Source organism: Pleurodeles waltl, unplaced genomic scaffold, assembly GCF_031143425.1.
Source record: "Pleurodeles waltl isolate 20211129_DDA unplaced genomic scaffold, aPleWal1.hap1.20221129 scaffold_91, whole genome shotgun sequence".
NCBI classification, from domain to species: Eukaryota; Metazoa; Chordata; class Amphibia; order Caudata; family Salamandridae; genus Pleurodeles; species Pleurodeles waltl.
Genome location: NW_027150403.1, coordinates 128976 through 149759, shown reverse-complemented (window position 1 = coordinate 149759; position 20784 = coordinate 128976). Strand labels below are relative to the sequence as shown.

The following is a 20784-nucleotide window of genomic DNA, read 5'->3' as shown; positions in this document are numbered from 1 at the left end:
CTGCACTGGAAACAGACACACCTGCTTTCTTTATGTGGCTATGCTTTGGACTGGAATGCAAGGACTAAGGGACAATATTCATGACGCTCAAAGCTGAGCCTTTCTGACAGGATCTCTTCCTTTGGAAGAAAGGAACTGGGATCACTTTCATTCCAAGAGGTGATTTCAAAACCAGCCCTGCAATTACTTTGGAGAAGCACTGTGCATTTCATGTTCCAACGAGAAGTGCTGCTCCAACACAAAAAAGCAGTTAGAAAGAAATCCCGCACTCCTTCATCATGCCGAACTGCCTCGACACCAGTAGAAAGCATGCAATGCATTCCACCATGGCATCTTACAAGAGTGGAAAGCAGAAATACTCCTGTTTAAAAACAGATCAAACCTATGAAGGCACGGGCTCGTCCGGGATTTGAACCCGGGACCTCTCACACCCAAAGCGAGAATCATACCCCTAGACCAACGAGCCTGCTGCTGCAAAAGCCTTTCAAACATCTTCTGAAGTGTCTTTGTGAAAAAGCAGGGCCACTTGGAGACTCTCCTTCTAAGCGTGCTATAGCAATTGATGTTTTGTGCCAAGGTTTTTTTTTTTGCCTCTAGCAAGGCAAGAGGTAGTCAAGAAGCCCTATGCTAGCAAGCTGAACTGTGGCACTGATGAGAAAAGCAGACCCTTTCTGGTAGTTGTACGCCTCCGCAGGACCTGGGCCCTTGCACCGTAGACTTCCAGACCAGAAGCACTGAAGGGCCTGCCATCTCTTGCGCCTGAGCCAGAGGAGCATGCCTCTTGTATTCAAGCACACTTGCTCGCTCAGTGCTCGATCAGGCGAGATTTATATGAGTGCCTCACAGGCCTGAAACACTCACCTGGGAGACGCGGGGTGGCTGAATTCCCAGAATGGCCTTCGATAGGAAAATCACCTCCTTTCCTCCCGACTCATTTCAGAATTGGGTGAAAATCGCAAGACAGTGTTCAGGGGTGCATGGGTACTGCCTACTCCCAGCTGCCTCTCTGTCTTCTTCATGTTAATTTCAAGTCACAAGGAGGGACCATTGCCATTCTGCTCCGCCCACCTAACCAGGAAACCCAGGTTGAGCTTGTCTGCCTGTTGTTGTTGCAGGGGCAGTGCCTTCTCTGCCCAAAAGTGGCAGGAGAGCCTCACTTCAAACGATGGAATCAACTGCTTAAGTAGAAACCAGCATGGTAGTTACAGTGATAAGGTGCAGCTCTAACAGAAGGCGTGACTGAGATGCCCCTTCCAGAAATACATGGAATGCTGATTGAGGGCCCAGCCGGAGGGTTGGTGGATTTCTTTTCATATGCTACAGAAGCTTGCAAAGATAGTGTTGTGGGGAGCTGGCTGTGCAAGCAGAGGAAGATTTAAGGGCAGAAAATAGACCTATCAGAAGTGCGATTTGAACCCACAACTACATGAGCAAACCAGGATGCTTAGCTTAACTGAAGATCAAGCTCTCTTGAGGCTGCCACCTTAGACCACTCGGCCATCCTGACAGCTGAGTCTGTGTTTAGGTCTGACTCCTCAGTCTGCACTTGTCGATGCTGCCGCTTGCAATGTTCCTATCAAGGTGACAGGTTTAAAGGCCCCACAATATAACATGGCCAAGAAAAAAAAAAGAAAAAAACAGAATAAGAAACCAGGCACATGCACGACTACGCAAAGATGCAGATAACTTTTTACCGGCCTGCAATAGTAATACAAGTTTTACACAGGTCACAAGTTTTTAAAGGCCATCCCTGAGTGAGACTAAGCTTTTAGGGAGCAAACACAAAAGCAGACACTGCCCATTGTTTCTGCCCGGTCTCGAACCGGGGACCTTTCGCGTGTTAGGCGAACGTGATAACCACTACACTACAGAAACAAGCATGAGGGCTTGACTGAAGGAGCAAAATTCCCCTCATATGTTTGCCCGATTGCCTCTATACTTGATCAGCAGTTGCTCGCAAAGCGAGGAGTAAGTGTGAAAATTGCAGCGTTGTCAGCCAGCAAGCGTACACTCAGATGTACTGAAAAGTCACAGCTGCGGGTAGAGACAAATATCTGATGCCTAAATGCCTGAAACCAGAGCCTGTGAAAGCATCACACAGAGCACACTGAAAGCAAGCAGGAAGGAAGCCAAGGCATGGTGATCCTTTTTTTCTCCTGAGGCTAAAAATATTTTGCACAACAATGCTTTGAGTGGAATGAGGAATCTTCAAGCTTTGTGTATTTTGAGTAAAATTTGTGTGTTTTCTGCTAAAAAGGGTGTGTTGGGGATTTGGACCCGGACACCAACGAGCGAGGGCACAGAAGCACCACTGCTCAGACCCTGCTCCTAGGGTTGAGGGCAGAGAGTGGGCGAATACATCGCAAGGCAAGAAAATGCACATGGTTCTCTCTTCTGCAATATGACTAGAGTCATTTCCATGGTCGTCATCGAACATGACATAAAACGCCTCTATCCTTTAGACCTTTTGGCCCATAATTACAAGAGGATGACTGAGTGAGACGCTCTGCCAAATTTGGCAGCCTCGCACTCAGTCATTTTCAAAATGCAGGGAAGCGCCGTATTTAGTTGAATACAGCGCACCCCTGTGCATCCCTCTGCGCCAGCTCTAAATTAGCTGCCGAGCGCCAACAAAGCCATCCTTGCGCCATGGTACAAGGATGGCTGCGTGGAGGGGGAAATTGTTTTTGTTCAGGAAGGCACACCTTCCTGCACAACAGAAATCTTCAGTGGCGATATGTTCGTGCAGCACACATAGAAAGAGCAAAAATGAGGAGAAATGAAAACATTTCTGCTCGTTTCTCCACTATAACGACACCCATTGTATTGCGCTTGGATTTTGGCGCTGCCACAGATTTACAAAAACTCGTAAAACTGGAGCAGCATCAAAATGCTATGGTGTTGCAGTGGCCCACCCAGAGCAACGCCCATTGCACGCCCCTTCCAGGGAAAGGGCTGCGTGTGAAGGGGCCGTATTTACAAGGTGGTGTTAAGCCACAAAACGTGGTTGAACGGCGTCTTGTAAATACGGCACAGTACATAGTGCCACCGGGGCGTCACTAAAGATGATGTGCCGGTGGCGATAGGGCCTTGTAAGTCTGGCCCTTTCTTTGCTCAAGGTGTATGTTCTTGGTGAAGGTAGGAAAGCCATTTTAGCTCTCATACCTTCCTTCGCTGGCTTGACCACAGTAGGCCCAGGCTTCAATGGAAAGGTCAAAAAGGGAGCAACTGACTGCCGTAAGGTGTATCGTCTTCTCTTGGTGAGTTGAGACCGATGCCCTTGGAGTGTAGTACCTCACGATGGTGAGGGATAGACACAGCCTCTTTAATTTCAATTTACCTGTCAGGTGAGGTGGTAAATGCAAATAATGTGATAAAGCACAGCAACTTGCTGTTTCTGCCTGGCCTCGAACCAGGGACCTTTCGCGTGTAAGGCGAACGTGATAACCACTACACTACAGAAACAGACATGCCTGCTTACTTGCTTCATGTGGCTATGCATTGGACTGGAACCACTGCACTGGAAACAGACACACCTGCTTTCTTTATGTGGCTATGCTTTGGACTGGAATGCAAGGACTAAGGGACAATATTCATGACGCTCAAAGCTGAGCCTTTCTGACAGGATCTCTTCCTTTGGAAGAAAGGAACTGGGATCACTTTCATTCCAAGAGGTGATTTCAAAACCAGCCCTGCAATTACTTTGGAGAAGCACTGTGCATTTCATGTTCCAACGAGAAGTGCTGCTCCAACACAAAAAAGCAGTTAGAAAGAAATTCCGCACTCCTTCATCATGCCGAACTGCCTCGACACCAGTAGAAAGCATGCAATGCATTCCACCATGGCATCTTACAAGAGTGGAAAGCAGAAATACTCCTGTTTAAAAACAGATCAAACCTATGAAGGCACGGGCTCGTCCGGGATTTGAACCCGGGACCTTTCACACCCAAAGCGAGAATCATACCCCTAGACCAACGAGCCTCCTTCTAAGCGTGCCATAGCAATTGATGTTTTGTGCCAAGGGTTTTTTTTTTGCCTCTAGCAAGGCAAGAGGTAGTCAAGAAGCCCTATGCTAGCAAGCTGAACTGTGGCGCTGATGAGAAAAGCAGACCCTTTCTGGTAGTTGTACGCCTCCGCAGGACCTGGGCCCTTGCACCGTAGACTTCCAGACCAGAAGCACTGAAGGGCCTGCCATCTCTTGCGCCTGAGCCAGAGGAGCATGCCTCTTGTATTCAAGCACACTTGCTCGCTCAGTGCTCGATCAGGCGAGATTTATATGAGTGCCTCACAGGCCTGAAACACTCACCTGGGAGACGCGGGGTGGCTGAATTCCCAGAATGGCCTTCGATAGGAAAATCACCTCCTTTCCTCCCGACTCATTTCAGAATTGGGTGAAAATCGCAAGACAGTGTTCAGGGGTGCATGGGTACTGCCTACTCCCAGCTGCCTCTCTGTCTTCTTCATGTTAATTTCAAGTCACAAGGAGGGACCATTGCCATTCTGCTCCGCCCACCTAACCAGGAAACCCAGGTTGAGCTTGTCTGCCTGTTGTTGTTGCAGGGGCAGTGCCTTCTCTGCCCAAAAGTGGCAGGAGAGCCTCACTTCAAACGATGGAATCAACTGCTTAAGTAGAAACCAGCATGGTAGTTACAGTGATAAGGTGCAGCTCTAACAGAAGGCGTGACTGAGATGCCCCTTCCAGAAATACATGGAATGCTGATTGAGGGCCCAGCCGGAGGGTTGGTGGATTTCTTTTCATATGCTACAGCAGCTTGCAAAGATAGTGTTGTGGGGAGCTGGCTGTGCAAGCAGAGGAAGATTTAAGGGCAGAAAATAGACCTATCAGAAGTGCGATTTGAACCCACAACTACATGAGCAAACCAGGATGCTTAGCTTAACTGAAGATCAAGCTCTCTTGAGGCTGCCACCTTAGACCACTCGGCCATCCTGACAGCTGAGTCTGTGTTTAGGTCTGACTCCTCAGTCTGCACTTGTCGATGCTGCCGCTTGCAATGTTCCTATCAAGGTGACAGGTTTAAAGGCCCCACAATATAACATGGCCAAGAAAAAAAAAAGTAAAAAACAGAATAAGAAACCAGGCACATGCACGACTACGCAAAGATGCAGATAACTTTTTACCGGCCTGCAATAGTAATACAAGTTTTACACAGGTCACAAGTTTTTAAAGGCCATCCCTGAGTGAGACTAAGCTTTTAGGGAGCAAACACAAAAGCGGACACTGCCCATTGTTTCTGCCCGGTCTCGAACCGGGGACCTTTCGCGTGTTAGGCGAACGTGATAACCACTACACTACAGAAACAAGCATGAGGGCTTGACTGAAGGAGCAAAATTCCCCTCATATGTTTGCCCGATTGCCTCTATACTTGATCAGCAGTTGCTCGCAAAGCGAGGAGTAAGTGTGAAAATTGCAGCGTTGTCAGCCAGCAAGCGTACACTCAGATGTACTGAAAAGTCACAGCTGCGGGTAGAGACAAATATCTGATTCCTAAATGCCTGAAACCAGAGCCTGTGAAAGCATCACACAGAGCACACTGAAAGCAAGCAGGAAGGAAGCCAAGGCATTGTGATCCTTTTTTTCTCCTGAGGCTAAAAATATTTTGCACAACAATGCTTTGAGTGGAATGAGGAATCTTCAAGCTTTGTGTATTTTGAGTAAAATTTGTGTGTTTTCTGCTAAAAAGGGTGTGTTGGGGATTTGGACCCGGACACCAACGAGCGAGGGCACAGAAGCACCACTGCTCAGACCCTGCTCCTAGGGTTGAGGGCAGAGAGTGGGCGAATACATCGCAAGGCAAGAAAATGCACATGGTTCTCTCTTCTGCAATATGACTAGAGTCATTTCCATGGTCGTCATCGAACATGACATAAAACGCCACTATCCTTTAGACCTTTTGGCCCATAATTACAAGAGGATGACTGAGTGAGACGCTCTGCCAAATTTGGCAGCCTCGCACTCAGTCATTTTCAAAATGCAGGGAAGCGCCGTATTTAGTAGAATACAGCGCACCCCTGTGCTTCCCTCTGCGCCAGCTCTAAATTAGCTGCCGAGCGCCAACGCAGCCATCCTTGCGCCATGGTACAAGGATGGCTGCGTTGAGGGGGAAATTGTTTTTGTTCAGGAAGGAACACCTTCCTGCACAACAGAAATCTTCAGTGGCGATATGTTCGTGCAGCACACATAGAAAGAGCAAAAATGAGGAGAAATGAAAACATTTCTGCTCGTTTCTCCACTATAACGACACCCATTGTATGGCGCTTGGATTTTGGCGCTGCCACAGATTTACAAAAACTCGTAAAACTGGAGCAGCATCAAAATGCTATGGTGTTGCAGTGGCCCACCCAGAGCAACGCCCATTGCACGCCCCTTCCAGGGAAAGGGCTGCGTGTGAAGGGGCCGTATTTACAAGGTGGTGTTAAGCCACAAAACGTGGTTGAACGGCGTCTTGTAAATACGGCACAGTACATAGTGCCACCGGGGCGTCACTAAAGATGATGTGCCGGTGGCGATAGGGCCTTGTAAGTCTGGCCCTTTCTTTGCTCAAGGTGTATGTTCTTGGTGAAGGTAGGAAAGCCATTTTCGCTCTCATACCATCCTTCGCTGGCTTGACCACAGTAGGCCCAGGCTTCAATGGAAAGGTCAAAAAGGGAGCAACTGACTGCCGTAAGGTGTATCGTCTTCTCTTGGTGAGTTGAGACCGATGCCCTTGGAGCGTAGTACCTCACGATGGTGAGGGATAGACACAGCCTCTTTAATTTCAATTTACCTGTCAGGTGAGGTGGTAAATGCAAATAATGTGATAAAGCACAGCAACTTGCTGTTTCTGCCTGGCCTCGAACCAGGGACCTTTCGCGTGTAAGGCGAACATGATAACCACTACACTACAGAAACAGACATGCCTGCTTACTTGCTTCATGTGGCTATGCATTGGACTGGAACCACTGCACTGGAAACAGACACACCTGCTTTCTTTATGTGGCTATGCTTTGGACTGGAATGCAAGGACTAAGGGACAATATTCATGACGCTCAAAGCTGAGCCTTTCTGACAGGATCTCTTCCTTTGGAAGAAAGGAACTGGGATCACTTTCATTCCAAGAGGTGATTTCAAAACCAGCCCTGCAATTACTTTGGAGAAGCACTGTGCATTTCATGTTCCAATGAGAAGTGCTGCTCCAACACAAAAAAGCAGTTAGAAAGAAATCCCGCACTCCTTCATCATGCCGAACTGCCTCGACACCAGTAGAAAGCATGCAATGCATTCCACCATGGCATCTTACAAGAGTGGAAAGCAGAAATACTCCTGTTAAAAAACAGATCGAACCTATGAAGGCACTGGCTCGTCCGGGATTTGAACCCGGGACCTCCCACACCCAAAGCGAGAATCATACCCCTAGACCAACGAGCCTGCTGCTGCAAAATCCTTTCAAACATCTTCTGAAGTGTCTTTGAGAAAAAGCAGGGCCACTTGGAGACTCTCCTTCTAAGCGTGCCATAGCAATTGATGTTTTGTGCCAAGGGTTTTTTTTTTGCCTCTAGCAGGGCAAGAGGTAGTCAAAAAGCCCTATGCTAGCAAGCTGAATTGTGGCGCTGATGAGAAAAGCAGACCCTTTCTGGTAGTTGTACACCTCCGCAGGACCTGGGCCCTTGCACCGTAGACTTCCAGACCAGAAGCACTGAAGGGCCTGCCATCTCTTGCGCCTGAGCCAGAGGAGCACGCCTCTTGTATTCAAGCACACTTGCTCGCTCAGTGCTCGATCAGGTTCGATCAGGCGAGATTTATATGAGTGCCTCACAGGCCTGAAACACTCACCTGGGAGACGCGGGGTGGCTGAATTCCCAGAATGGCCTTCGATAGGAAAATCACCTCCTTTCCTCCCGACTCATTTCAGAATTGGGTGAAAATCGCAAGACAGTGTTCAGGGGTGCATGGGTACTGCCTACTCCCAGCTGCCTCTCTGTCTTCTTCATGTTAATTTCAAGTCACAAGGAGGGACCATTGCCATTCTGCTCCGCCCACCTAACCAGGAAACCCAGGTTGAGCTTGTCTGCCTGTTGTTGTTGCAGGGGCAGTGCCTTCTCTGCCCAAAAGTGGCAGGAGAGCCTCACTTCAAACGATGGAATCAACTGCTTAAGTAGAAACCAGCATGGTAGTTACAGTGATAAGGTGCAGCTCTAACAGAAGGCGTGACTGAGATGCCCCTTCCAGAAATACATGGAATGCTGATTGAGGGCCCAGCCGGAGGGTTGGTGGATTTCTTTTCATATGCTACAGCAGCTTGCAAAGATAGTGTTGTGGGGAGCTGGCTGTGCAAGCAGAGGAAGATTTAAGGGCAGAAAATAGACCTATCAGAAGTGCGATTTGAACCCACAACTACATGAGCAAACCAGGATGCTTAGCTTAACTGAAGATCAAGCTCTCTTGAGGCTGCCGCCTTAGACCACTCAGCCATCCTGACAGCTGAGTCTGTGTTTAGGTCTGACTCCTCAGTCTGCACTTGTCGATGCTGCCGCTTGCAATGTTCCTATCAAGGTGACAGGTTTAAAGGCCCCACAATATAACATGGCCAAGAAAAAAAAAAGTAAAAAACAGAATAAGAAACCAGGCACATGCACGACTACGCAAAGATGCAGATAACTTTTTACCGGCCTGCAATAGTAATACAAGTTTTACACAGGTCACAAGTTTTTAAAGGCCATCCCTGAGTGAGACTAAGCTTTTAGGGAGCAAACACAAAAGCAGACACTGCCCATTGTTTCTGCCCGGTCTCGAACCGGGGACCTTTCACGTGTTAGGCAAACGTGATAACCACTACACTACAGAAACAAGCATGAGGGCTTGACTGAAGGAGCAAAATTCCCCTCATATGTTTGCCCGATTGCCTCTATACTTGATCAGCAGTTGCTCGCAAAGCGAGGAGTAAGTGTGAAAATTGCAGCGTTGTCAGCCAGCAAGCGTACACTCAGATGTACTGAAAAGTCACAGCTGCGGGTAGAGACAAATATCTGATGCCTAAATGCCTGAAACCAGAGCCTGTGAAAGCATCACACAGAGCACACTGAAAGCAAGCAGGAAGGAAGCCAAGGCATGGTGATCCTTTTTTTCTCCTGAGGCTAAAAATATTTTGCACAACAATGCTTTGAGTGGAATGAGGAATCTTCAAGCTTTGTGTATTTTGAGTAAAATTTGTGTGTTTTCTGCTAAAAAAGGGTGTGTTGGGGATTTGGACCCGGACACCAATGAGCGAGGGCACAGAAGCACCACTGCTCAGACCCTGCTCCTAGGGTTGAGGGCAGAGAGTGGGCGAATACATCGCAAGGCAAGAAAATGCACATGGTTCTCTCTTCTGCAATATGACTAGAGTCATTTCCATGGTCGTCATCGAACATGACATAAAACGCCTCTATCCTTTAGACCTTTTGGCCCATAATTACAAGAGGATGACTGAGTGAGACGCTCTGCCAAATTTGGCAGCCTTGCACTCAGTCATTTTCAAAATGCAGGGAAGCGCCGTATTTAGTAGAATACAGCGCACCCCTGTGCTTCCCTCTGCGCCAGCTCTAAATTAGCTGCCAAGCGCCAACGCAGCCATCCTTGCGCCATGGTACAAGGATGGCTGCGTGGAGGGGGAAATTGTTCTTGTTCAGGAAGGCACACCTTCCTGCACAACAGAAATCTTCAGTGGCGATATGTTCGTGCAGCACACATAGAAAGAGCAAAAATGAGGAGAAATGAAAACATTTCTGCTCGTTTCTCCACTATAACGACACCCATTGTATGGCGCTTGGATTTTGGCGCTGCCACAGATTTACAAAAACTCGTAAAACTGGAGCAGCATCAAAATGCTATGGTGTTGCAGTGGCCCACCCAGAGCAACGCCCATTGCACGCCCCTTCCAGGGAAAGGGCTGCGTGTGAAGGGGCCGTATTTACAAGGTGGTGTTAAGCCACAAAACGTGGTTGAACGGCGTCTTGTAAATACGGCACAGTACATAGTGCCACCGGGGCGTCACTAAAGATGATGTGCCGGTGGCGATAGGGCCTTGTAAGTCTGGCCCTTTCTTTGCTCAAGGTGTATGTTCTTGGTGAAGGTAGGAAAGCCATTTTCGCTCTCATACCTTCCTTCCTTGGCTGGCTTGACCACAGTAGGCCCAGGCTTCAATGGAAAGGTCAAAAAGGGAGCAACTGACTGCCGTAAGGTGTATCGTCTTCTCTTGGTGAGTTGAGACCGATGCCCTTGGAGCGTAGTACCTCACGATGGTGAGGGATAGACACAGCGTCTTTAATTTCAATTTACCTGTCAGGTGAGGTGGTAAATGCAAATAATGTGATAAAGCACAACAACTTGCTGTTTCTGCCTGGCCTCGAACCAGGGACCTTTTGCGTGTAAGGCGAACGTGATAACCACTACACTACAGAAACAGACATGCCTGCTTACTTGCTTCATGTGGCTATGCATTGGACTGGAACCACTGCACTGGAAACAGACACACCTGCTTTCTTTATGTGGCTATGCTTTGGACTGGAATGCAAGGACTAAGGGACAATATTCATGACGCTCAAAGCTGAGCCTTTCTGACAGGATCTCTTCCTTTGGAAGAAAGGAACTGGGATCACTTTCATTCCAAGAGGTGATTTCAAAACCAGCCCTGCAATTACTTTGGAGAAGCACTGTGCATTTCATGTTCCAACGAGAAGTGCTGCTCCAACACAAAAAAGCAGTTAGAAAGAAATCCCGCACTCCTTCATCATGCCGAACTGCCTCGACACCAGTAGAAAGCATGCAATGCATTCCACCATGGCATCTTACAAGAGTGGAAAGCAGAAATACTCCTGTTTAAAAACAGATCGAACCTATGAAGGCACGGGCTCGTCCAGGATTTGAACCCGGGACCTCTCACACCCAAAGCGAGAATCATACCCCTAGACCAACGAGCCTGCTGCTGCAAAAGCCTTTCAAACATCTTCTGAAGTGTCTTTGTGAAAAAGCAGGGCCACTTGGAGACTCTCCTTATAAGCGTGCCATAGCAATTGATGTTTTGTGCCAAGGGTTTTTTTTTTGCCTCTAGCAAGGCAAGAGGTAGTCAAGAAGCCCTATGCTAGCAAGCTGAACTGTGGCGCTGATGAGAAAAGCAGACCCTTTCTTGTAGTTGTACGCCTCCGCAGGACCTGGGCCCTTGCACCGTAGACTTCCAGACCCGAAGCACTGAAGGGCCTGCCATCTCTTGCGCCTGAGCCAGAGGAGCATGCCTCTTGTATTCAAGCACACTTGCTCGCTCAGGGCTCGATCAGGCGAGATTTATATGAGTGCCTCACAGGCCTGAAACACTCACCTGGGAGACGCGGGGTGGCTGAATTCCCAGAATGGCCTTCGATAGGAAAATCACCTCCTTTCCTCCCGACTCATTTCAGAATTGGGTGAAAATCGCAAGACAGTGTTCAGGGGTGCATGGGTACTGCCTACTCCCAGCTGCCTCTCTGTCTTCTTCATGTTAATTTCAAGTCACAAGGAGGGACCATTGCCATTCTGCTCCGCCCACCTAACCAGGAAACCCAGGTTGAGCTTGTCTGCCTGTTGTTGTTGCAGGGGCAGTGCCTTCTCTGCCCAAAAGTGGCAGGAGAGCCTCACTTCAAACGATGGAATCAACTGCTTAAGTAGAAACCAGCATGGTAGTTACAGTGATAAGGTGCAGCTCTAACAGAAGGCGTGACTGAGATGCCCCTTCCAGAAATACATGGAATGCTGATTGAGGGCCCAGCCGGAGGGTTGGTGGATTTCTTTTCATATGCTACAGCAGCTTGCAAAGATAGTGTTGTGGGGAGCTGGCTGTGCAAGCAGAGGAAGATTTAAGGGCAGAAAATAGACCTATCAGAAGTGCGATTTGAACCCACAACTACATGAGCAAACCAGGATGCTTAGCTTAACTGAAGATCAAGCTCTCTTGAGGCTGCCGCCTTAGACCACTCGGCCATCCTGACAGCTGAGTCTGTGTTTAGGTCTGACTCCTCAGTCTGCACTTGTCGATGCTGCCGCTTGCAATGTTCCTATCAAGGTGACAGGTTTAAAGGCCCCACAATATAACATGGCCAAGAAAAAAAAAAGTAAAAAACAGAATAAGAAACCAGGCACATGCACGACTACGCAAAGATGCAGATAACTTTTTACCGGCCTGCAATAGTAATACAAGTTTTACACAGGTCACAAGTTTTTAAAGGCCATCCCTGAGTGAGACTAAGCTTTTAGGGAGCAAACACAAAAGCAGACACTGCCCATTGTTTCTGCCCGGTCTCGAACCGGGGACCTTTCGCGTGTTAGGCAAACGTGATAACCACTACACTACAGAAACAAGCATGAGGGCTTGACTGAAGGAGCAAAATTCCCCTCATATGTTTGCCCGATTGCCTCTATACTTGATCAGCAGTTGCTCGCAAAGCGAGGAGTAAGTGTGAAAATTGCAGCGTTGTCAGCCAGCAAGCGTACACTCAGATGTACTGAAAAGTCACAGCTGCGGGTAGAGACAAATATCTGATGCCTAAATGCCTGAAACCAGAGCCTGTGAAAGCATCACACAGAGCACACTGAAAGCAAGCAGGAAGGAAGCCAAGGCATGGTGATCCTTTTTTTCTCCTGAGGCTAAAAATATTTTGCACAACAATGCTTTGAGTGGAATGAGGAATCTTCAAGCTTTGTGTATTTTGAGTAAAATTTGTGTGTTTTCTGCTAAAAAAGGGTGTGTTGGGGATTTGGACCCGGACACCAATGAGCGAGGGCACAGAAGCACCACTGCTCAGACCCTGCTCCTAGGGTTGAGGGCAGAGAGTGGGCGAATACATCGCAAGGCAAGAAAATGCACATGGTTCTCTCTTCTGCAATATGACTAGAGTCATTTCCATGGTCGTCATCGAACATGACATAAAACGCCTCTATCCTTTAGACCTTTTGGCCCATAATTACAAGAGGATGACTGAGTGAGACGCTCTGCCAAATTTGTCAGCCTTGCACTCAGTCATTTTCAAAATGCAGGGAAGCGCCGTATTTAGTAGAATACAGCGCACCCCTGTGCTTCCCTCTGCGCCAGCTCTAAATTAGCTGCCGAGCGCCAACGCAGCCATCCTTGCGCCATGGTACAAGGATGGCTGCGTGGAGGGGGAAATTGTTTTTGTTCAGGAAGGCACACCTTCCTGCACAACAGAAATCTTCAGTGGCGATATGTTCGTGCAGCACACATAGAAAGAGCAAAAATGAGGAGAAATTAAAACATTTCTGCTCGTTTCTCCACTATAACGACACCCATTGTATGGCGCTTGGATTTTGGCGCTGCCACAGATTTACAAAAACTCGTAAAACTGGAGCAGCATCAAAATGCTATGGTGTTGCAGTGGCCCACCCAGAGCAACGCCCATTGCACGCCCCTTCCAGGGAAAGGGCTGCGTGTGAAGGGGCCGTATTTACAAGGTGGTGTTAAGCCACAAAACGTGGTTGAACAGCGTCTTGTAAATACGGCACAGTACATAGTGCCACCGGGGCGTCACTAAAGATGATGTGCCGGTGGCGATAGGGCCTTGTAAGTCTGGCCCTTTCTTTGCTCAAGGTGTATGTTCTTGGTGAAGGTAGGAAAGCCATTTTCGCTCTCATACCTTCCTTCCTTGGCTGGCTTGACCACAGTAGGCCCAGGCTTCAATGGAAAGGTCAAAAAGGGAGCAACTGACTGCCGTAAGGTGTATCGTCTTCTCTTGGTGAGTTGAGACCGATGCCCTTGGAGCGTAGTACCTCACGATGGTGAGGGATAGACACAGCGTCTTTAATTTCAATTTACCTGTCAGGTGAGGTGGTAAATGCAAATAATGTGATAAAGCACAATAACTTGCTGTTTCTGCCTGGCCTCGAACCAGGGACCTTTTGCGTGTAAGGCGAACGTGATAACCACTACACTACAGAAACAGACATGCCTGCTTTCTTGCTTCATGTGGCTATGCATTGGACTGGAACCACTGCACTGGAAACAGACACACCTGCTTTCTTTATGTGGCTATGCTTTGGACTGGAATGCAAGGACTAAGGGACAATATTCATGACGCTCAAAGCTGAGCCTTTCTGACAGGATCTCTTCCTTTGGAAGAAAGGAACTGGGATCACTTTCATTCCAAGAGGTGATTTCAAAACCAGCCCTGCAATTACTTTGGAGAAGCACTGTGCATTTCATGTTCCAACGAGAAGTGCTGCTCCAACACAAAAAAGCAGTTAGAAAGAAATCCCGCACTCCTTCATCATGCCGAACTGCCTCGACACCAGTAGAAAGCATGCAATGCATTCCACCATGGCATCTTACAAGAGTGGAAAGCAGAAATAGTCCTGTTTAAAAACAGATCGATCCTATGAAGGGACGGGTTCGTCCGGGATTTGAACCCGGGACCTCTCACACCCAAAGCGAGAATCATACCCCTAGACCAACGAGCCTGATGCTGCAAAATCCTTTCAAACATCTTCTGAAGTGTCTTTGAGAAAAAGCAGGGCCACTTGGAGACTCTCCTTCTAAGCGTGCCATAGCAATTGATGTTTTGTGCCAAGGTTTTTTTTTTTGCCTCTAGCAAGGCAAGAGGTAGTCAAGAAGCCCTATGCTAGAAAGCTGAATTATGGCGCTGATGAGAAAAGCAGACCCTTTCTGGTAGTTGTACGCCTCCGCAGGACCTGGGCCCTTGCACAGTAGACTTCCAGACCAGAAGCACTGAAGGGCCTGCCATCTCTTGCGCCTGAGCCAGAGGAGCACACCTCTTGTATTCAAGCACACTTGCTCGCTCAGTGCTCGATCAGGTTCGATCAGGCGAGATCGATATGAGTGCCTCACAGGCCTGAAACACTCACCTGGGAGACGCGGGGTGGCTGAATTCCCAGAATGGCCTTCGATAGGAAAATCACCTCCTTTCCTCCCGACTCATTTCAGAATTGGGTGAAAATCGCAAGACAGTGTTCAGGGGTGCATGGGTACTGCCTACTCCCAGCTGCCTCTCTGTCTTCTTCATGTTAATTTCAAGTCACAAGGAGGGACCATTGCCATTCTGCTCCGCCCACCTAACCAGGAAACCCAGGTTGAGCTTGTCTGCCTGTTGTTGTTGCAGGGGCAGTGCCTTCTCTGCCCAAAAGTGGCAGGAGAGCCGCACTTCAAACAATGGAATCAACTGCTTAAGTAGAAACCAGCATGGTAGTTACAGTGATAAGGTGCAGCTCTAACAGAAGGCGTGACTGAGATGCCCCTTCCAGAAATACATGGAATGCTGATTGAGGGCCCAGACGGAGGGTTGGTGGATTTCTTTTCATATGCTACAGCAGCTTGCAAAGATAGTGTTGTGGGGAGCTGGCTGTGCAAGCAGAGGAAGATTTAAGGGCAGAAAATAGACCTATCAGAAGTGCGATTTGAACCCACAACAACATGAGCAAACCAGGATGCTTAGCTTAACTGAAGATCAAGCTCTCTTGAGGCTGCCGCCTTAGACCACTCGGCCATCCTGACAGCTGAGTCTGTGTTTAGGTCTGACTCCTCAGTCTGCACTTGTCGATGCTGCCGCTTGCAATGTTCCTATCAAGGTGACAGGTTTAAAGGCCCCACAATATAACATGGCCAAGAAAAAAAAAAGTAAAAAACAGAATAAGAAACCAGGCACATGCACGACTACGCAAAGATGCAGATAACTTTTTACCGGCCTGCAATAGTAATACAAGTTTTACACAGGTCACAAGTTTTTAAAGGCCATCCCTGAGTGAGACTAAGCTTTTAGGGAGCAAACACAAAAGCATACACTGCCCATTGTTTCTGCCCGGTCTCGAACCGGGGACCTTTCGCGTGTTAGGCGAACATGATAACCACTACACTACAGAAACAAGCATGAGGGCTTGACTGAAGGAGCAAAATTCCCCTCATATGTTTGCCCGATTGCCTCTATACTTGATCAGCAGTTGCTCGCAAAGCGAGGAGTAAGTGTGAAAATTGCAGCGTTGTCAGCCAGCAAGCGTACACTCAGATGTACTGAAAAGTCACAGCTGCGGGTAGAGACAAATATCTGATGCCTAAATGCCTGAAACCAGAGCCTGTGAAAGCATCACACAGAGCACACTGAAAGCAAGCAGGAAGGAAGCCAAGGCATGGTGATCCTTTTTTTCTCCTGAGGCTAAAAATATTTTGCACAACAATGCTTTGAGTGGAATGAGGAATCTTCAAGCTTTGTGTATTTTGAGTAAAATTTGTGTGTTTTCTGCTAAAAAGGGTGTGTTGGGGATTTGGACCCGGACACCAACGAGCGAGGGCACAGAAGCACCACTGCTCAGACCCTGCTCCTAGGGTTGAGGGCAGAGAGTGGGCGAATACATCGCAAGGCAAGAAAATGCACATGGTTCTCTCTTCTGCAATATGACTAGAGTCATTTCCATGGTCGTCATCGAACATGACATAAAACGCCACTATCCTTTAGACCTTTTGGCCCATAATTACAAGAGGATGACTGAGTGAGACGCTCTGCCAAATTTGGCAGCCTCGCACTCAGTCATTTTCAAAATGCAGGGAAGCGCCGTATTTAGTAGAATACAGCGCACCCCTGTGCTTCCCTCTGCGCCAGCTCTAAATTAGCTGCCGAGCGCCAACGCAGCCATCCTTGCGCCATGGTACAAGGATGGCTGCGTTGAGGGGGAAATTGTTTTTGTTCAGGAAGGAACACCTTCCTGCACAACAGAAATCTTCAGTGGCGATATGTTCGTGCAGCACACATAGAAAGAGCAAAAATGAGGAGAAATGAAAACATTTCTGCTCGTTTCTCCACTATAACGACACCCATTGTATGGCGCTTGGATTTTGGCGCTGCCACAGATTTACAAAAACTCGTAAAACTGGAGCAGCATCAAAATGCTATGGTGTTGCAGTGGCCCACCCAGAGCAACGCCCATTGCACGCCCCTTCCAGGGAAAGGGCTGCGTGTGAAGGGGCCGTATTTACAAGGTGGTGTTAAGCCACAAAACGTGGTTGAACGGCGTCTTGTAAATACGGCACAGTACATAGTGCCACCGGGGCGTCACTAAAGATGATGTGCCGGTGGCGATAGGGCCTTGTAAGTCTGGCCCTTTCTTTGCTCAAGGTGTATGTTCTTGGTGAAGGTAGGAAAGCCATTTTCGCTCTCATACCATCCTTCGCTGGCTTGACCACAGTAGGCCCAGGCTTCAATGGAAAGGTCAAAAAGGGAGCAACTGACTGCCGTAAGGTGTATCGTCTTCTCTTGGTGAGTTGAGACCGATGCCCTTGGAGCGTAGTACCTCACGATGGTGAGGGATAGACACAGCCTCTTTAATTTCAATTTACCTGTCAGGTGAGGTGGTAAATGCAAATAATGTGATAAAGCACAGCAACTTGCTGTTTCTGCCTGGCCTCGAACCAGGGACCTTTCGCGTGTAAGGCGAACATGATAACCACTACACTACAGAAACAGACATGCCTGCTTACTTGCTTCATGTGGCTATGCATTGGACTGGAACCACTGCACTGGAAACAGACACACCTGCTTTCTTTATGTGGCTATGCTTTGGACTGGAATGCAAGGACTAAGGGACAATATTCATGACGCTCAAAGCTGAGCCTTTCTGACAGGATCTCTTCCTTTGGAAGAAAGGAACTGGGATCACTTTCATTCCAAGAGGTGATTTCAAAACCAGCCCTGCAATTACTTTGGAGAAGCACTGTGCATTTCATGTTCCAATGAGAAGTGCTGCTCCAACACAAAAAAGCAGTTAGAAAGAAATCCCGCACTCCTTCATCATGCCGAACTGCCTCGACACCAGTAGAAAGCATGCAATGCATTCCACCATGGCATCTTACAAGAGTGGAAAGCAGAAATACTCCTGTTAAAAAACAGATCGAACCTATGAAGGCACTGGCTCGTCCGGGATTTGAACCCGGGACCTCCCACACCCAAAGCGAGAATCATACCCCTAGACCAACGAGCCTGCTGCTGCAAAATCCTTTCAAACATCTTCTGAAGTGTCTTTGAGAAAAAGCAGGGCCACTTGGAGACTCTCCTTCTAAGCGTGCCATAGCAATTGATGTTTTGTGCCAAGGGTTTTTTTTTTGCCTCTAGCAGGGCAAGAGGTAGTCAAAAAGCCCTATGCTAGCAAGCTGAATTGTGGCGCTGATGAGAAAAGCAGACCCTTTCTGGTAGTTGTACACCTCCGCAGGACCTGGGCCCTTGCACCGTAGACTTCCAGACCAGAAGCACTGAAGGGCCTGCCATCTCTTGCGCCTGAGCCAGAGGAGCACGCCTCTTGTATTCAAGCACACTTGCTCGCTCAGTGCTCGATCAGGTTCGATCAGGCGAGATTTATATGAGTGCCTCACAGGCCTGAAACACTCACCTGGGAGACGCGGGGTGGCTGAATTCCCAGAATGGCCTTCGATAGGAAAATCACCTCCTTTCCTCCCGACTCATTTCAGAATTGGGTGAAAATCGCAAGACAGTGTTCAGGGGTGCATGGGTACTGCCTACTCCCAGCTGCCTCTCTGTCTTCTTCATGTTAATTTCAAGTCACAAGGAGGGACCATTGCCATTCTGCTCCGCCCACCTAACCAGGAAACCCAGGTTGAGCTTGTCTGCCTGTTGTTGTTGCAGGGGCAGTGCCTTCTCTGCCCAAAAGTGGCAGGAGAGCCTCACTTCAAACGATGGAATCAACTGCTTAAGTAGAAACCAGCATGGTAGTTACAGTGATAAGGTGCAGCTCTAACAGAAGGCGTGACTGAGATGCCCCTTCCAGAAATACATGGAATGCTGATTGAGGGCCCAGCCGGAGGGTTGGTGGATTTCTTTTCATATGCTACAGCAGCTTGCAAAGATAGTGTTGTGGGGAGCTGGCTGTGCAAGCAGAGGAAGATTTAAGGGCAGAAAATAGACCTATCAGAAGTGCGATTTGAACCCACAACTACATGAGCAAACCAGGATGCTTAGCTTAACTGAAGATCAAGCTCTCTTGAGGCTGCCGCCTTAGACCACTCAGCCATCCTGACAGCTGAGTCTGTGTTTAGGTCTGACTCCTCAGTCTGCACTTGTCGATGCTGCCGCTTGCAATGTTCCTATCAAGGTGACAGGTTTAAAGGCCCCACAATATAACATGGCCAAGAAAAAAAAAAGTAAAAAACAGAATAAGAAACCAGGCACATGCACGACTACGCAAAGATGCAGATAACTTTTTACCGGCCTGCAATAGTAATACAAGTTTTACACAGGTCACAAGTTTTTAAAGGCCATCCCTGAGTGAGACTAAGCTTTTAGGGAGCAAACACAAAAGCAGACACTGCCCATTGTTTCTGCCCGGTCTCGAACCGGGGACCTTTCACGTGTTAGGCAAACGTGATAACCACTACACTACAGAAACAAGCATGAGGGCTTGACTGAAGGAGCAAAATTCCCCTCATATGTTTGCCCGATTGCCTCTATACTTGATCAGCAGTTGCTCGCAAAGCGAGGAGTAAGTGTGAAAATTGCAGCGTTGTCAGCCAGCAAGCGTACACTCAGATGTACTGAAAAGTCACAGCTGCGGGTAGAGACAAATATCTGATGCCTAAATGCCTGAAACCAGAGCCTGTGAAAGCATCACACAGAGCACACTGAAAGCAAGCAGGAAGGAAGCCAAGGCATGGTGATCCTTTTTTTCTCCTGAGGCTAAAAATATTTTGCACAACAATGCTTTGAGTGGAATGAGGAATCTTCAAGCTTTGTGTATTTTGAGTAAAATTTGTGTGTTTTCTGCTAAAAAAGGGTGTGTTGGGGATTTGGACCCGGACACCAATGAGCGAGGGCACAGAAGCACCACTGCTCAGACCCTGCTCCTAGGGTTGAGGGCAGAGAGTGGGCGAATACATCGCAAGGCAAGAAAATGCACATGGTTCTCTCTTCTGCAATATGACTAGAGTCATTTCCATGGTCGTCATCGAACATGACATAAAACGCCTCTATCCTTTAGACCTTTTGGCCCATAATTACAAGAGGATGACTGAGTGAGACGCTCTGCCAAATTTGGCAGCCTTGCACTCAGTCATTTTCAAAATGCAGGGAAGCGCCGTATTTAGTAGAATACAGCGCACCCCTGTGCTTCCCTCTGCGCCAGCTCTAAATTAGCTGCCAAGCGCCAACGCAGCCATCCTTGCGCCATGGTACAAGGATGGCTGCGTGGAGGGGGAAATTGTTCTTGTTCAGGAAGGCACACCTTCCTGCACAACAGAAATCTTCAGTGGCGATATGTTCGTGCAGCACACATAGAAAGAGCAAAAATGAGGAGAAATGAAAACATTTCTGCTCGTTTCTCCACTATAACGACACCCATTGTATGGCGCTTGGATTTTGGCGCTGCCACAGATTTACAAAAACTCGTAAAACTGGAGCAGCATCAAAATGCTATGGTGTTGCAGTGGCCCACCCAGAGCAACGCCCATTGCACGCCCCTTCCAGGGAAAGGGCTGCGTGTGAAGGGGCCGTATTTACAAGGTGGTGTTAAGCCACAAAACGTGGTTGAACGGCGTCTTGTAAATACGGCACAGTACATAGTGCCACCGGGGCGTCACTAAAGATGATGTGCCGGTGGCGATAGGGCCTTGTAAGTCTGGCCCTTTCTTTGCTCAAGGTGTATGTTCTTGGTGAAGGTAGGAAAGCCATTTTCGCTCTCATACCTTCCTTCCTTGGCTGGCTTGACCACAGTAGGCCCAGGCTTCAATGGAAAGGTCAAAAAGGGAGCAACTGACT

General features: G+C 48.2%; 17 non-coding genes across 17 annotated transcripts; all 17 read right to left on the bottom strand.

Annotated features, from left to right (window-relative positions):
- Nucleotides 1-394: 394 nt before the first annotated feature.
- TRNAP-UGG (transfer RNA proline (anticodon UGG)) lies at nt 395-466 on the bottom strand. The gene has a single exon. It is a non-coding gene; the product is annotated as a tRNA-Pro (tRNA).
- Nucleotides 467-1802: 1336 nt separating this feature from the next.
- TRNAV-AAC (transfer RNA valine (anticodon AAC)) lies at nt 1803-1875 on the bottom strand. The gene has a single exon. It is a non-coding gene; the product is annotated as a tRNA-Val (tRNA).
- Nucleotides 1876-3392: 1517 nt separating this feature from the next.
- TRNAV-UAC (transfer RNA valine (anticodon UAC)) lies at nt 3393-3465 on the bottom strand. Its single transcript has one exon. It is a non-coding gene; the product is annotated as a tRNA-Val (tRNA).
- A 444-nt stretch (nt 3466-3909) lies between these two features.
- Nucleotides 3910-3981, bottom strand: TRNAP-UGG (transfer RNA proline (anticodon UGG)). Its single transcript has one exon. It is a non-coding gene; the product is annotated as a tRNA-Pro (tRNA).
- A 1266-nt stretch (nt 3982-5247) lies between these two features.
- On the bottom strand, nt 5248-5320 carry TRNAV-AAC (transfer RNA valine (anticodon AAC)). Its single transcript has one exon. It is a non-coding gene; the product is annotated as a tRNA-Val (tRNA).
- Nucleotides 5321-6837: 1517 nt separating this feature from the next.
- Nucleotides 6838-6910, bottom strand: TRNAV-UAC (transfer RNA valine (anticodon UAC)). Its single transcript has one exon. It is a non-coding gene; the product is annotated as a tRNA-Val (tRNA).
- Nucleotides 6911-7354: 444 nt separating this feature from the next.
- TRNAP-UGG (transfer RNA proline (anticodon UGG)) lies at nt 7355-7426 on the bottom strand. Its single transcript has one exon. It is a non-coding gene; the product is annotated as a tRNA-Pro (tRNA).
- A 1346-nt stretch (nt 7427-8772) lies between these two features.
- TRNAV-AAC (transfer RNA valine (anticodon AAC)) lies at nt 8773-8845 on the bottom strand. Its single transcript has one exon. It is a non-coding gene; the product is annotated as a tRNA-Val (tRNA).
- A 1522-nt stretch (nt 8846-10367) lies between these two features.
- TRNAV-UAC (transfer RNA valine (anticodon UAC)) lies at nt 10368-10440 on the bottom strand. The gene has a single exon. It is a non-coding gene; the product is annotated as a tRNA-Val (tRNA).
- A 444-nt stretch (nt 10441-10884) lies between these two features.
- Nucleotides 10885-10956, bottom strand: TRNAP-UGG (transfer RNA proline (anticodon UGG)). The gene has a single exon. It is a non-coding gene; the product is annotated as a tRNA-Pro (tRNA).
- A 1336-nt stretch (nt 10957-12292) lies between these two features.
- Nucleotides 12293-12365, bottom strand: TRNAV-AAC (transfer RNA valine (anticodon AAC)). Its single transcript has one exon. It is a non-coding gene; the product is annotated as a tRNA-Val (tRNA).
- A 1522-nt stretch (nt 12366-13887) lies between these two features.
- TRNAV-UAC (transfer RNA valine (anticodon UAC)) lies at nt 13888-13960 on the bottom strand. Its single transcript has one exon. It is a non-coding gene; the product is annotated as a tRNA-Val (tRNA).
- A 444-nt stretch (nt 13961-14404) lies between these two features.
- Nucleotides 14405-14476, bottom strand: TRNAP-UGG (transfer RNA proline (anticodon UGG)). Its single transcript has one exon. It is a non-coding gene; the product is annotated as a tRNA-Pro (tRNA).
- A 1346-nt stretch (nt 14477-15822) lies between these two features.
- TRNAV-AAC (transfer RNA valine (anticodon AAC)) lies at nt 15823-15895 on the bottom strand. The gene has a single exon. It is a non-coding gene; the product is annotated as a tRNA-Val (tRNA).
- A 1517-nt stretch (nt 15896-17412) lies between these two features.
- TRNAV-UAC (transfer RNA valine (anticodon UAC)) lies at nt 17413-17485 on the bottom strand. The gene has a single exon. It is a non-coding gene; the product is annotated as a tRNA-Val (tRNA).
- A 444-nt stretch (nt 17486-17929) lies between these two features.
- On the bottom strand, nt 17930-18001 carry TRNAP-UGG (transfer RNA proline (anticodon UGG)). Its single transcript has one exon. It is a non-coding gene; the product is annotated as a tRNA-Pro (tRNA).
- Nucleotides 18002-19347: 1346 nt separating this feature from the next.
- On the bottom strand, nt 19348-19420 carry TRNAV-AAC (transfer RNA valine (anticodon AAC)). Its single transcript has one exon. It is a non-coding gene; the product is annotated as a tRNA-Val (tRNA).
- Nucleotides 19421-20784: the final 1364 nt, after the last annotated feature.